This window comes from Micropterus salmoides, unplaced genomic scaffold, assembly GCF_014851395.1.
Source record: "Micropterus salmoides isolate LMB-PRFRI ecotype aquatic unplaced genomic scaffold, ASM1485139v1 Ms_hic_scaffold_3, whole genome shotgun sequence".
Taxonomy (NCBI): domain Eukaryota; kingdom Metazoa; phylum Chordata; class Actinopteri; order Centrarchiformes; family Centrarchidae; genus Micropterus; species Micropterus salmoides.
This window is the reverse complement of record NW_024042261.1, coordinates 13698122-13710186: the sequence shown is the minus strand read 5'-3', so window position 1 is coordinate 13710186 and position 12065 is coordinate 13698122. Positions and strand designations below refer to the sequence as shown.

General features: G+C 38.1%; 1 long non-coding RNA gene across 1 annotated transcript; it reads left to right on the top strand.

Annotated features, from left to right (window-relative positions):
* The first annotated feature begins 4064 nt into the window (after positions 1–4064).
* On the top strand, positions 4065–4547 carry LOC119882260. The gene is made up of 2 exons (XR_005440483.1): positions 4065–4135; positions 4238–4547. It is a non-coding gene; the product is annotated as an uncharacterized LOC119882260 (long non-coding RNA).
* The last annotated feature ends 7518 nt before the right edge of the window (positions 4548–12065 follow it).

The following is a 12065-nucleotide window of genomic DNA, read 5'->3' as shown; positions in this document are numbered from 1 at the left end:
TTACTTTCAAATCTATTTTTCAGTTTCAGACTTTTGGCCCCGATTTTGCGTGGGTGGCATGGTTTCAACGGAGAGGGGCGTGGAATCATGAGTGACAGTCTAACAAAGAAGGACGAAGACTCTCCTCAGTCATGTTGCTTTCACGAAACGTAGGCACTGCGAGAACCATGGCTCAATTCTTTCTATCCACCATATGCACGTGATTGGCAGTAAACAAACTAATGCCAGTGGCTAAGTTCCCTTTAAAAAGCTGTTTTGGACAATACGTGGGACCAATTACACTATACGAGCAATAAATTGTGCCAGTTTGTGCAGTTCAGCAGCGACACTTTAAGAATGAACTTCTCTCACTTACACATGCGACCATGAACGCACCGCTGTATTCACTCGCCATGGCGTCCGCAGCGCCAAGGCAACAGGTAAGACAGGTGAAATATATGGGCCGTTTAGAATATATTATTTGGTGACATTATCCCACAGTGGCTAATTATTTTATTGTAGGGACACACATAAAGGGAAAATGCGTTTGAGTTTGACAACTGGACAAAGCTGGAAATGAAGCATCGCTTGTGTAGCACACAGGAAGGATTATGGGTAGGGCCGTGATCTGATTGGTTGGTTAAGTCGGTTGGTTCGGCTGCTGGAGCAAAAGTGAGGTGTTTAAAATGAGACTCAGAGACCAAGGATTAGACGTAAGATGATGCCGGCTTCTTATATTTGAAGATATGTATAAAAATAAAAATATTTGTTGGTACCAAAAATGAAAAAGTACAATAATAAAACAAGTAATGAATAAGGCGATTACTGATATCACAATCAGGCTATGACATCAGCATGAGATGCTTGCTTTCCAAATTTAAAGTGAGTATTTCACTCTTTGAAGTAGTTCTATAATTAAATTCCCGGGTGCACCCTTTAAACCTGATTTTCTGTTAATAACACCACATTCAAGTTTGTTCAGATCCAGTTCAATAATACAATCCAGTAGAATTCACACAGTACAACAGTAACCCTTAACTGCAGGAATGATTCCTACTACTCAGCTCCAAATTCTCAGTCCCAAGGTGTGAACAGGTGAGTTTGTTTAAGTGAGTCCAAAGTCCAAACAAAAAAATGGATGTGTCGAAGGTAAGTCAGAGTTCAGAGTTCCATAGGGTTAGTGTATGTATGTGTGTGGGGGAAGGAGTGTGAAGGTGAGTGAAGGGGTTTTGTGTTCTAGTGGGGCCTACCACACCGCAAAGTGCAGTAGTAGCGGGACAGGTCCAGTGATCCTGAAGAGGGAATGGCTCCCACAATCATTCAAGAGGGACGGCTCGCCATCAATTTTCATCCGCAGATCCAATCCAGACAATGGAAGAAGAAACACGCACACACAAAAAAAAACCCTGACCTGTCCACAGACAGGGTCAGAGAAATATTCACTGCTTAAGTCTCATGCAATAATATACACTACATGAAATTCACAATACACAATGATATACATACTGTGGGTGTTTACTTTCTGTGCCTCTCTCTCAATATTCAGCATATAAACATAAATAACTTGGCTGCACACAACTAGATAAGCTGCACCAATTAGCTGCATGTTAGAACAATTAAAGTTCTGATGCAAGTGCAAAGTAAAGTAAGCTGAGTTTACACATTAAACAACACAGTAAACCAGCTTGTTCAACTAAAAGTGTAGCTTCATATTCACTAAGTGCACATAAATAATTTAAGGTACAAAGTAAGTGAAATTCTTAAGTTGAAAATGAACATTCTCACTGATTTCACCAGAGCGGCTGGACACACACACCCAAAATGGCGGCGCCCAGTAAAGCCACAAGGTCTTCTAAAACCGAAACATACGAGACCGTATGCAACTTTCAGTACTTTCTCTCAGTGCAAAATAAGTTAGCTTTCACAGTAAGGTGATAAAGAATGAACAAAAGCAGTTTTAAATGAATTACCTCGCTCTTGAATCAGCAAAGACTGCGCGTCGCGGGAAATCCTACGGACATCAAAGCTACCGACGCTGCTGGTAGTCTCTCAAACGCTATATCTAAACACTGAACTTACAACTAAATTCTTACAGCAGTTAGCTACCACGTTTGTAGTGTTGAAGTTAGCCTCAGTGTAGTTCGTTTTTAGCTGTATTTTCTCCAGGTTTCTCCGTTTTTCACAGTTTTCATCCTCTACAGCAGCGTAGCACTTCTGTCTCTCCACACACACAGCAGCGGGGGGAAAAACAAACTTTCGCTCGCTCCCAGAGACGCGGGAGCAGGTGGGCGGACCTACCTGCTGTCAGCTGATTGGCCAAACTAACCTGTCGGTCTATTTTGCCCTGGTAACTGAATTTTAACCCTTTAAAATCCTTAGATAATCTCTCAAATTGTATTTCAAAAATAAAATCACTCATTCAGATTTTTATAGGCTTTTCCTATTTTTAAACCTAGATCATTTCATCTGTGTTACACCTGGATTAGCATGAACTAAGTTAGCTCCATCCTACTAAAGCACAGGAACTAGTTACTCATTTCAGTAACTAGCTCAAGTTGTTGCCTTTAACGTGGATTTTCTTTGTTAACCTCTGTTTGTCAGAATGTCGACCATAAGTCGACAGTGGCTGCAGCCGCACAGAGTCTTATAAACGTGCTCACACAGAACATCTCTCCGGGACAGCAAGAGCAAGGAAGAATGCAGGAACAGGGATCGTCATCTGTAGACCAAGAGATGGCCAGGTTTTAGATGGAATTTTATTGTTCAAGTTCATTTTAAAGTAATTTAACTAGTTAATATTTTATTTGTACATTTATGACCATAATTTAAAAAACAAAAACATTTTTAAATCATGCAGATCTTTCCCTGGATTTTTCTCAAGAAAAAGTTACCTAGGAAAGCGAAACATACAGAGTCCAAAGACCTATAGCACACCATATACAAAAACCTGGAGGCCTTTTAGTTTCTATGTTTACCTGTTAAACATAAATTCAGAGACAACCCCAACCTCATCTGAAGAGTCTGAACTTGCTCAAGAAGGGCTTGGAAAAAGACATCTCACCATGTCCAGGGATATGAGTCACGAGGAGGTATTACAGATTAAACTTCGCTCAAAACGTCTTATATTTAAAACATGACCCTTTTATCCTAGTGGTAGGATATTCTTCAAGCATTGAGACATCAGCTCCTAGTCATGGCAGGGAGGACAATAGACAAAAGAACAATTTCTACCTCTATCTGCACTTCATTTGCACTGTTTACTGTGTTATAAGTTATTTTAATTTTAATTCTATTTTAATATAGGTTTAATGGATGTTTAATGGATGTATGTTTCGTATGCTACTGGATACTTGAATTTCCCTCGGGATAAATTAAGTGTATCTTTCTATCTATCTATCATCACTTAGTTATGTTCTCTTAGTTCTTTAGACTACTGCAAAATGAGTACCCTAAGATGCAGGGAGTGACAGGTGGATGGCTACTCTACAAGGCTACAGGTGGAGAAAAGTAGTAATATAATATCCATTTTTTTCATACATTGCCATTCAAATAACTTGGCCAAACATATCTAGTTGAAATAATCCAAACAATGTTGCATTTACAGGTGGTCAGGGTAAAAGGAGACTGATAATGATTCGTCCAGACTCTGATGGATACACCGGAACTCTTCTTCGCAGTGTCACAGGGGCAGGGAAGAACACCCTGTATATTGTGCCTTTGCAGCATGAGTTTGACCTAACTCCACTACCTCCAGATGCCAATTCCGAAGTATGCCAAAAGCACAATGTCAAACTTGCAAAGTGAGTTTTCCTTTGCACATTTTGGCCCTTCATGTTCAGGAGTGCATGGAGTCTCAGTCAGCAGGAGAGGATATTGAGGTAAGCTATGTAATACATGTGATGTTGCATTGTACAGCAACTGCTGCTGTTCAATGAGTTAAACAGAATATTTTCATATGTAATATCTTAGACGTGTGAAAACGACATCCAGATAGTTTCAATGACAGCCCCCCCTGTACACCATGACACCAAGACATCTTTTGAAGAGGTACAGTGTTAAAAGTTATTGAGTTGCAATGGAAAGTTCCATGTCCCATCTGTTTCTTGAAATTTACACCACAGTTTGTAGAGATCCATGCTAGCATGTGTGGAGAAAGGTAATTTGTATGCGGTACTTTTATGTTCATTTTAAATGTATATGTAACTTGAGTACTTGTTTTTTCTATTCGTACTAATATGTCTCACATGTGCTTTTGTAGAGAAAAGGACAATCTTAAGATGGCTGAGACAACTGCTGCGAGCCAGAACAATGGAGAGGAGCACATCAAAAGGTAAATACTGTGTTGTCTAAATACATAAACATCTTCATCCTACACAGATCTTAATTCTGCAGGTTTTGCAGTCAACATTAGTAGCTATTTATTGATTCTAAGTTTGGTTTGGCAGTGTTGATGATGTATTGGATGCCATGTGTGGAAGAGTTGACCTAGAGAAACAGTTCAACATCCAAATCTCCAGAACAAACATTCTGGAGAGAGGCCTACTGCAGTGGCAGCGTCAAAAAAAAAATTCACCTACTGCTGCTCTGAAAGTGACATTCTTTGGGGAGGCTGGAGTGGACACAGGTGCTCTCCGAAAATAATTTCTCACAGGTAAAACAAAAGGAAACATATTTGAATCCACAGAACAGTCTCTATGAATAACGGGCAGCTCACCCAAATCATGAAGAAATGTTACATTTTTATTAGTAATATGTCCAACTACCAGCTAAGGTCTGTCCTCGAGTTGTGTATTAGGTTTTCTATAATGTACAAAAATTAATAAAACAACAACCCAAATTAGACAAACCCTACTGAAATGATCTGAATGGCTAAATAGAAATACATTTTTATTATCTTGGTTGGGTTTCCAATTAAAGTAATATGGTCTAAATTAAATGGCTAATAGTTAATTCACACGATAATAAAATATTACTTGACATAGGAGACCCTAGACCAACAGTTATTGTGTTTGTACTTGTGTCAATAGAAATGATTGCAGGAATTGAGAGCCGTTTCTTTGAGGGGCCAAAGCACCAGAGGAGCCCACGATACTCTCTGACTGACTTTGACAGCGGCCTGTACAAGTGGGTTTATTTTTATGCAAGTCGGGCCAAACTGTTTCTTTCTGTGAAATATTTTTTAAAACATTAATGCTTGATTTGTGTAAAGAGGACTGTTGGAGAGATTTTGGCAGTAAGTTTGGCACAAGGTGGCCCGGCCTCTGCCTTTTTCAGCCCATGGACTTACAGTTACCTCTGTAGTGGCCAGATAAACCCAGCAACTCTCAATACTGATGCAGTTGCAGATGTCCAGTTGCGAGAGTTAATTGAGCAGGTATGACCTCTGTATGAAGAAAATACTGGGTTGATCAAGTATTCCCTGTCAAACAATATTTTCATGTGTTTACATGGGAAAGAAATTTTCTTCCTGTGAATTAAATTTATATTTTCAGGTTGAAATGTCAACTGAACATTCAATTGAAGGCCTTTCTGATGAAATCCTAAATTGTGGAAATACAGGATCTCAGTGCAAAATAAGGAGTCCATTGTTCGGTATGTTAGGACATATATTTCTGTTTGTACAGTAAAATTAATAAAAGGTATTTTTTCCTGTCTACTATTGTAGTGCCATTGTACTCCATGCAGTGCTGAGGCTGCAGCCTATGTTGGAACAACTGAGAGAAGGCCTGCAGCTGTATGACCTTCTTTCGCTAATCAGGCAGTACCCAGATATCTGCCAGCCCCTGTTTGTTCCCGGTGAAGATGTAAAAGTAAGCAAAACAAGACCATTTAGTACTATTATATGAAGAAATGCTTAGCTGCTATGACATTTTATAATTAAATGGTGACACGATATACAATTTTATCTCATCATAGGTTAATGCAGAGTTTGTCATGGCATCCTTTCTTCCTGACAAAGGGACTTCCAGGCATCAGATTGAGCTGGAGATGATCAACTTTATTCAGGACTTCCTTTATGAAGCTGAAGGTGTATAGTTGTTAATGTTCTGCAAATCAAATATTCGAAAGCTCAGTAAAATGTTTTTGTTTTCATGACATTTGGAGCTGTATAATTTTCCGGTACCACCTGTAATTATGCTGGTATTGAACATGTTAATGTTATTTTCTACCTGAAAATTTTTGATAATGGTAATAGGTACTATAGACCAGGATAGTTTGTGTTTTAAGACAGTTGTCACTTTTTTTGAATGCAAGGCTGTAATCACAATGAGCATACATACAGAGAACATACATACAAATGATTGTTTCCCTAAACCCATTGTTCTTAATGAAAACCTTTACAAATCTATCACCATTCTATGTAGAAAGACATTATTACCAATAATGAAAGTATATATAATGGCATATATTCATTGTGTTTGGCTCAGATAGTCATCTCCAAATCATCTTGAAATTTGACTTTTTCTGTTCTTCTGTGGCTAAGTACCTTTGTCTAATTCACTCCTTTAATTGAAAGAACTGCACTGCAGTAAGGAATAACATTTTTAATGGTCACATAACACTTGTTGTTTTATCTGTTTGCTTCATAGCTGAAGACCAGGTAGATGACCAAAATGGCCTACATTCCATCACACCTGCCAGGTTTCTCCAGTGGATCACAGGCCAAGGTCACATCCCACTTCTTCCCTCAGAGAAGAAGGATTTTGCTGTAACGATCAAGTTTAACCATGACTGTAGTGCAGCCTTTGGCCATCAGTGTGTGTTACCCCGTTGTGTCAGCATGTGCCAAGAATATTGTACTGCCTGTAAAACATATGAGGCCTTATGACCAATTCAAAAAGGGTCTAATTGAGGCTTTTCATCTGGGCCAACAGTTTAACATGGTGTAAATATTTACCATCAACTGATGGTAACTTTTTCTAGGTTGAACTACATCCTACAGTAAATGATAAATGTTTAGCACCAGTTGCTACCGTTTTACTTATGTTCTGATTAATGAAACACATTTCTTAGTAATACGGTGTTCTAAAATCCATATTTGGAAAGAGGAATTAGTCATTACATTATATTAACATAACATAACATAACATAACATTAAATTATTGTTTAATAGCAGTACTGTTGAGCATTTCATGCAAACATGTTAAGGTTAAGAAGGTAATCTTGCAACAAGATTTCATAAAAGTAATTAGTTTACATCTCATCTAGATGTCTGGCTAATTGGCATCATGTTGTCTCACTCACAAGTTGCAACCTAGCACTCTAAAAAGCAGTTAAAGAATGTTTGTACCATGTAACTTCACTGCTGTCAGTAACAATAAACATTTAAAACAAGTTCAATGTACACTTTGTATAACACATTAGTGTTAAGCTGGTTTTTGAAACAAAATTCTTGCATCTACGGTACATGATTTAGCACGTAGTTCAATACAGCCAAATAAATGTCTCGCCCATAGGAATCTGATGGTCCTGTAACATCAATAGTGTTCCTTAAGCCTGTCATGTCCTGCTCAGAGAGAGGACATTCAGTGGGCGGAAGAATCACTCCAGGACTGCTCACGTCTTGCTCGCTGGCAGTGTTGAAATGAAGATCTGCATCCTCAATTTCCTACATTTAAAATAAAAAGAAATTCATTTATAAATCAGGGAACATAAAAGTAAATTTATAAACGTATTAAGAAGACTAATGTGAACAGAACGGATACCATGCTGATGCCAGTATCAATACAGTATCAGCTCCTTTGTATTTTATTCAATGCGACCTAAGCTGTTGTTCAGCTTTTAAACCATTTTAAGCACTTTGATATTAGTAAACATTCAAATTCTCTGCAATGTGAATTTGGAAAGAATTAGCTCTGTTATCACTTTCATTAATTTGATACTGATGATTGGAAACCACATAAAATCAGTTTTTATAAATTAGTTTTCAGGGATTTCTTTACAGTGTTGTACAGATATTTTTAACACAATGGTTGTGTTTTATTATTAAATGAAACAACTGTAATAATCAATACAAACAAAATGTAATTAGTACCTCTGTCAGGTCTGGAGCATCAACAGGATTCAGGAGGAGCCCCATCATCCACAGTTGTTGCGGGGACAGATTCTGCTCTGTTCTCAGAGGGCGATTATCCCACCCCACCCTGAAGACATCGAGATCCCTCTGCAGACGTGGAAGAAACACATGCTGGGCACAGAAAAGATGGATGCTGTCAGAAGGATCTAGAACACCTTCATCCTCAAGGCTGTGAAGAATCTCGTAGTGCACATTGGAAACAGTCATCCAAACATCTCGCAACAAACGTTCTATTCTGTTAAAAGAAAACATCAATTTATCTTCAAGTGGGTACAGTACATTTGAACTTGCACTTGAACTTGTGTAAAAAATAAATGGAACATGGAACAAAGGTAGCCCAATTTAGATGAATTTATTGGACAACCGTAAGTGAAAGTTCAAGCTAATGCTCTTCCCTAGACTAGAAGACGGATATAAAGATGCCATTGTTAATACTCTGGTCACATACTAGGACATGATCCAGTGGTAGGAGTGGGTCGGTTCAAACTGGTTTGATATTCAGCCAAACACCAAACCGAACCTTTAGATGTCACATTGAACGCAGCAGATGCTCTCCAAAGTGACACTGAACGATGACAACAAATAAACAGAAGAGCTGGTTCCACCTGTTAGTTCAAATTAAACTGGTTTGAGATTCTAAACCGCACCAGAATAGTAAAAACAGATATCAACCTAACTCTGTCCAGTGGTAAGAACACAGTAAAATCAAGAAACCATATAAAATACATAACCGCCTCACAGGCTGTGAAAAGCACACTATCTAGTGATATCTGGACCTAGCTATATTAAATATATTATGGCTTCCAGTCAGATATACATTTCTTTTGATCTATGTGGATCTGACTTATTTAGAAGAGTTTAATACTTGCCCTGTTATGTGCCTTTCATGTTAGGTGTTTTATGTGGTTTCTTTGTTTTGACCATCTTTTTCACATTTGGATCTGGTAAATATTAAGTGCCCAGAGAGTTTGGAAGAGTGTGCAGACCTTTGCTTCATGTTTTGTGTTGTTTGTTGTTGAGGCTTCTGGATGTGTGTGACCACTTCACAGGCAATAAAGAAAACATACCTTTGGTTGTGTACACTCTTTCCTGACAGGAAACTCCCCCTTCCACAGCCTCTAATGGTGAACATGCATCACGCAACACCAACGTTTTCCACTCCTTGGTCACCTCTTACTCTAAAAAGAAACCGTCACACATAAAGAAATAAATAAAAAGTTTTTAAATAAAAATGCATCATTAAATGTTTCAAAAAAATAGAAGATATGCTAACTTCTAACATCTTTATGTATTATAAAATACAAGACAAAAAAATCCAAAGCACTCTCTTTTAAACAAATAAAATGCCTTTATTGTAATGGTATTTACAAAATTTAAATGCCCACTTAAACGTGCTTTGGCATCAGGGAGTCCCTGATGGAAGCTTGATACCAAAATGTGTTTTAGCACGCATTTTAATTCTTATATGACCATGCCATTATAATAAAGGCATTTTAATTGTTTAAAATGCCTTTTGTTTATGGTCATCTTACTGGACAAAACATTGGTCAAATGAAGAATACTGGTGCTCATGACCAGTATACCATTTGTTTGAGAACTGTCAAATGGAAAACCATGTACATCCTTAACAAGCAGTTGATACACAAATGACTGAGATAGGAAGTACCACAGTGAACCACACTTGGTCTTACCTTAATGGAAAGCCATACTTCTGCACTGCCTCAAAGAAGAAATCAAGTGCAGTGGATGCTTTATTATTGGTCGCAGCACCTAGGTACATGATCTGAAGAAGAGAATATCACTCACTGGAAATTAAATGAAAGCATTTCATTTTTCAAACCTATAACAAGAAGTAGAATCACGTCTGTCATTTTGAATCTCATTTAGTAGTCATCATACCTTTCGTAAAAAGCCATCAACCCCTCCAAAAATAACAAGGCCATATCTGTTGGGGAAGACGACACTGAATCAGTTTGATGTAGTACTTGTGTAAATTTCTTTGCTGATGCAAAACAACAGTGTTAAAAATGTGGTGGGAAATTTTGGGGGAATATTAATGTTTTCATTTTTAATTTATCATACTGAGCAAAAATATATGACCTACCTGATGAGCTTATGATTTGTGTCGATATGCACCAAGTGCAGAGGACCCTGGACAGAATAAGTCCTTCTTGCAACACACCCCAACCTTGTCAGTCTTGAGAGTACTCCAATTGCACCCTACATGTGGTGTCCTGGCTTTCACCGACCTCACCAAATTGTCAAGTTGTTCATCAGTTAAGGTACTGTAATACTGCATTATGGAAAGGCCATATTCATGCATGCGCCGTTTCACTGTCCTCTCAGATACACCCAGAAGTTTTGCAATGCATGACACTGGTAGGGACATTTCTACCAGGCTTTGTAGTTGCTGATGTGACACAACATATTTTGGCCGTCCCATTTCTGCTTGCAACAGTGGCACCTGACAAAGACTCATATTAGAGCTGTCCTCTGCATTGACAAGTATTGACAGCTCTCTCAATGCATTTACAACATCTTGTGGCATCTCAACTTGGCCTGACAATGACCTAAAACAAACTGCAAATAGCCCACATCCATCGGGAGTCTCTGTGTGACCTGGGAAATTTTCCTCAGAAGTCTGTGAAGAAGGTCTGTTTTCAGTTGCTCCTAAAATAGACAAATATGATATTACATTAATGCACTGGCCACATTAAATTACTTTTACTATTAGTTATTAGTATTATTAAATTACTTCATCTCACATACATGTAACAAACAGCATGACAGTTGTGCCTTACAAAATATGCAAAGTGGGCAAACTAAGAACACAGCCTAACTTATGTATCAGAATACACTATCAAAGAGGATTGGAAAGGTTAACGTTATGCTATGTAACATAAAGTAAGTTAACCATGAAAAGGCAATACGTTTCTAACATAAAGTCAGTCGTTATCTATATATTTTAGGTTTATAAGACTCTGTGCGGCTGCAGCCACTGTCGAGTTATGGTCGACATTCTGACAAACAGAGGTTAACAAAGAAAATCCACGTTAAAGGCATAAAACAACTTGAGCTAGTTACTGAAATGAGTAACTAGTTCCTGTGCTTTAGTAGGATGGAGCTAACTTAGTTCATGCTAATCCAAGCGATGCTTCATTTCCAGCTTTGTCCAGTTGACAAACTCAAACGCATTTTCCCTTTATGTGTGTCCCTACGATAAATAAATAAATAATTAGCCACTGTGGGATAATGTCACCAAATAATATATTCTAAACGGCCCATATATTTCACCTGTCTTACCTGTGCACTGGCGCCAGCGGGTTGCCTTGGCGCTGCGGACGCCATGGCGAGTGAATACAGCGGTGCGTTCATGGTCGCATGTGTAAGTGGGAGAAGTTCATTCTTAAAGTGTCGCTGCTGAACTGCACAAACTGGCACAATTTATTGCTCGTATAGTGTAATTGGTCCCACGTATTGTCCAAAACAGCTTTTTAAAGGGAACTTAGCCACTGGCATTAGTTTGTTTACTGCCAATCACATGCATATGGTGGATAGAAAGAATTGAGCCATGGTTCTCGCAGTGCCTACGTTTCGTGAAGGCAACATGACTGAGGAGAGTCTTCGTCCTTCTTTGTTAGACTGTCACTCATGATTCCACGCCCCTCTCCGTTGAAACCACGCCCCCCACGCAAAAGTCTGAAACTGAACAATACTGATCTGAAACTGAAAAATAGATTTGAAAGTAAAAAAAAAAGATCTGGAGCTGTAAAAAAAAAAAAAAGCTTTGACTTTGAAAACATAAAACGTGGAACTGAAAAATTCTAGTCCTAAGTCCTAAAATATCAAAATATGGAAAAGTGAAAAATAAAAAACAAATAATTTCTTCAAAATACTTCCAGAAATAAATCAATATTTTATTTTAACTGAAAAAAAAATTGGCAAACTTATTTTTAGTTTGAGTACATGGTTGTACAAAAACTCAAGTTTTAGTTTTTTCGATTGCAAT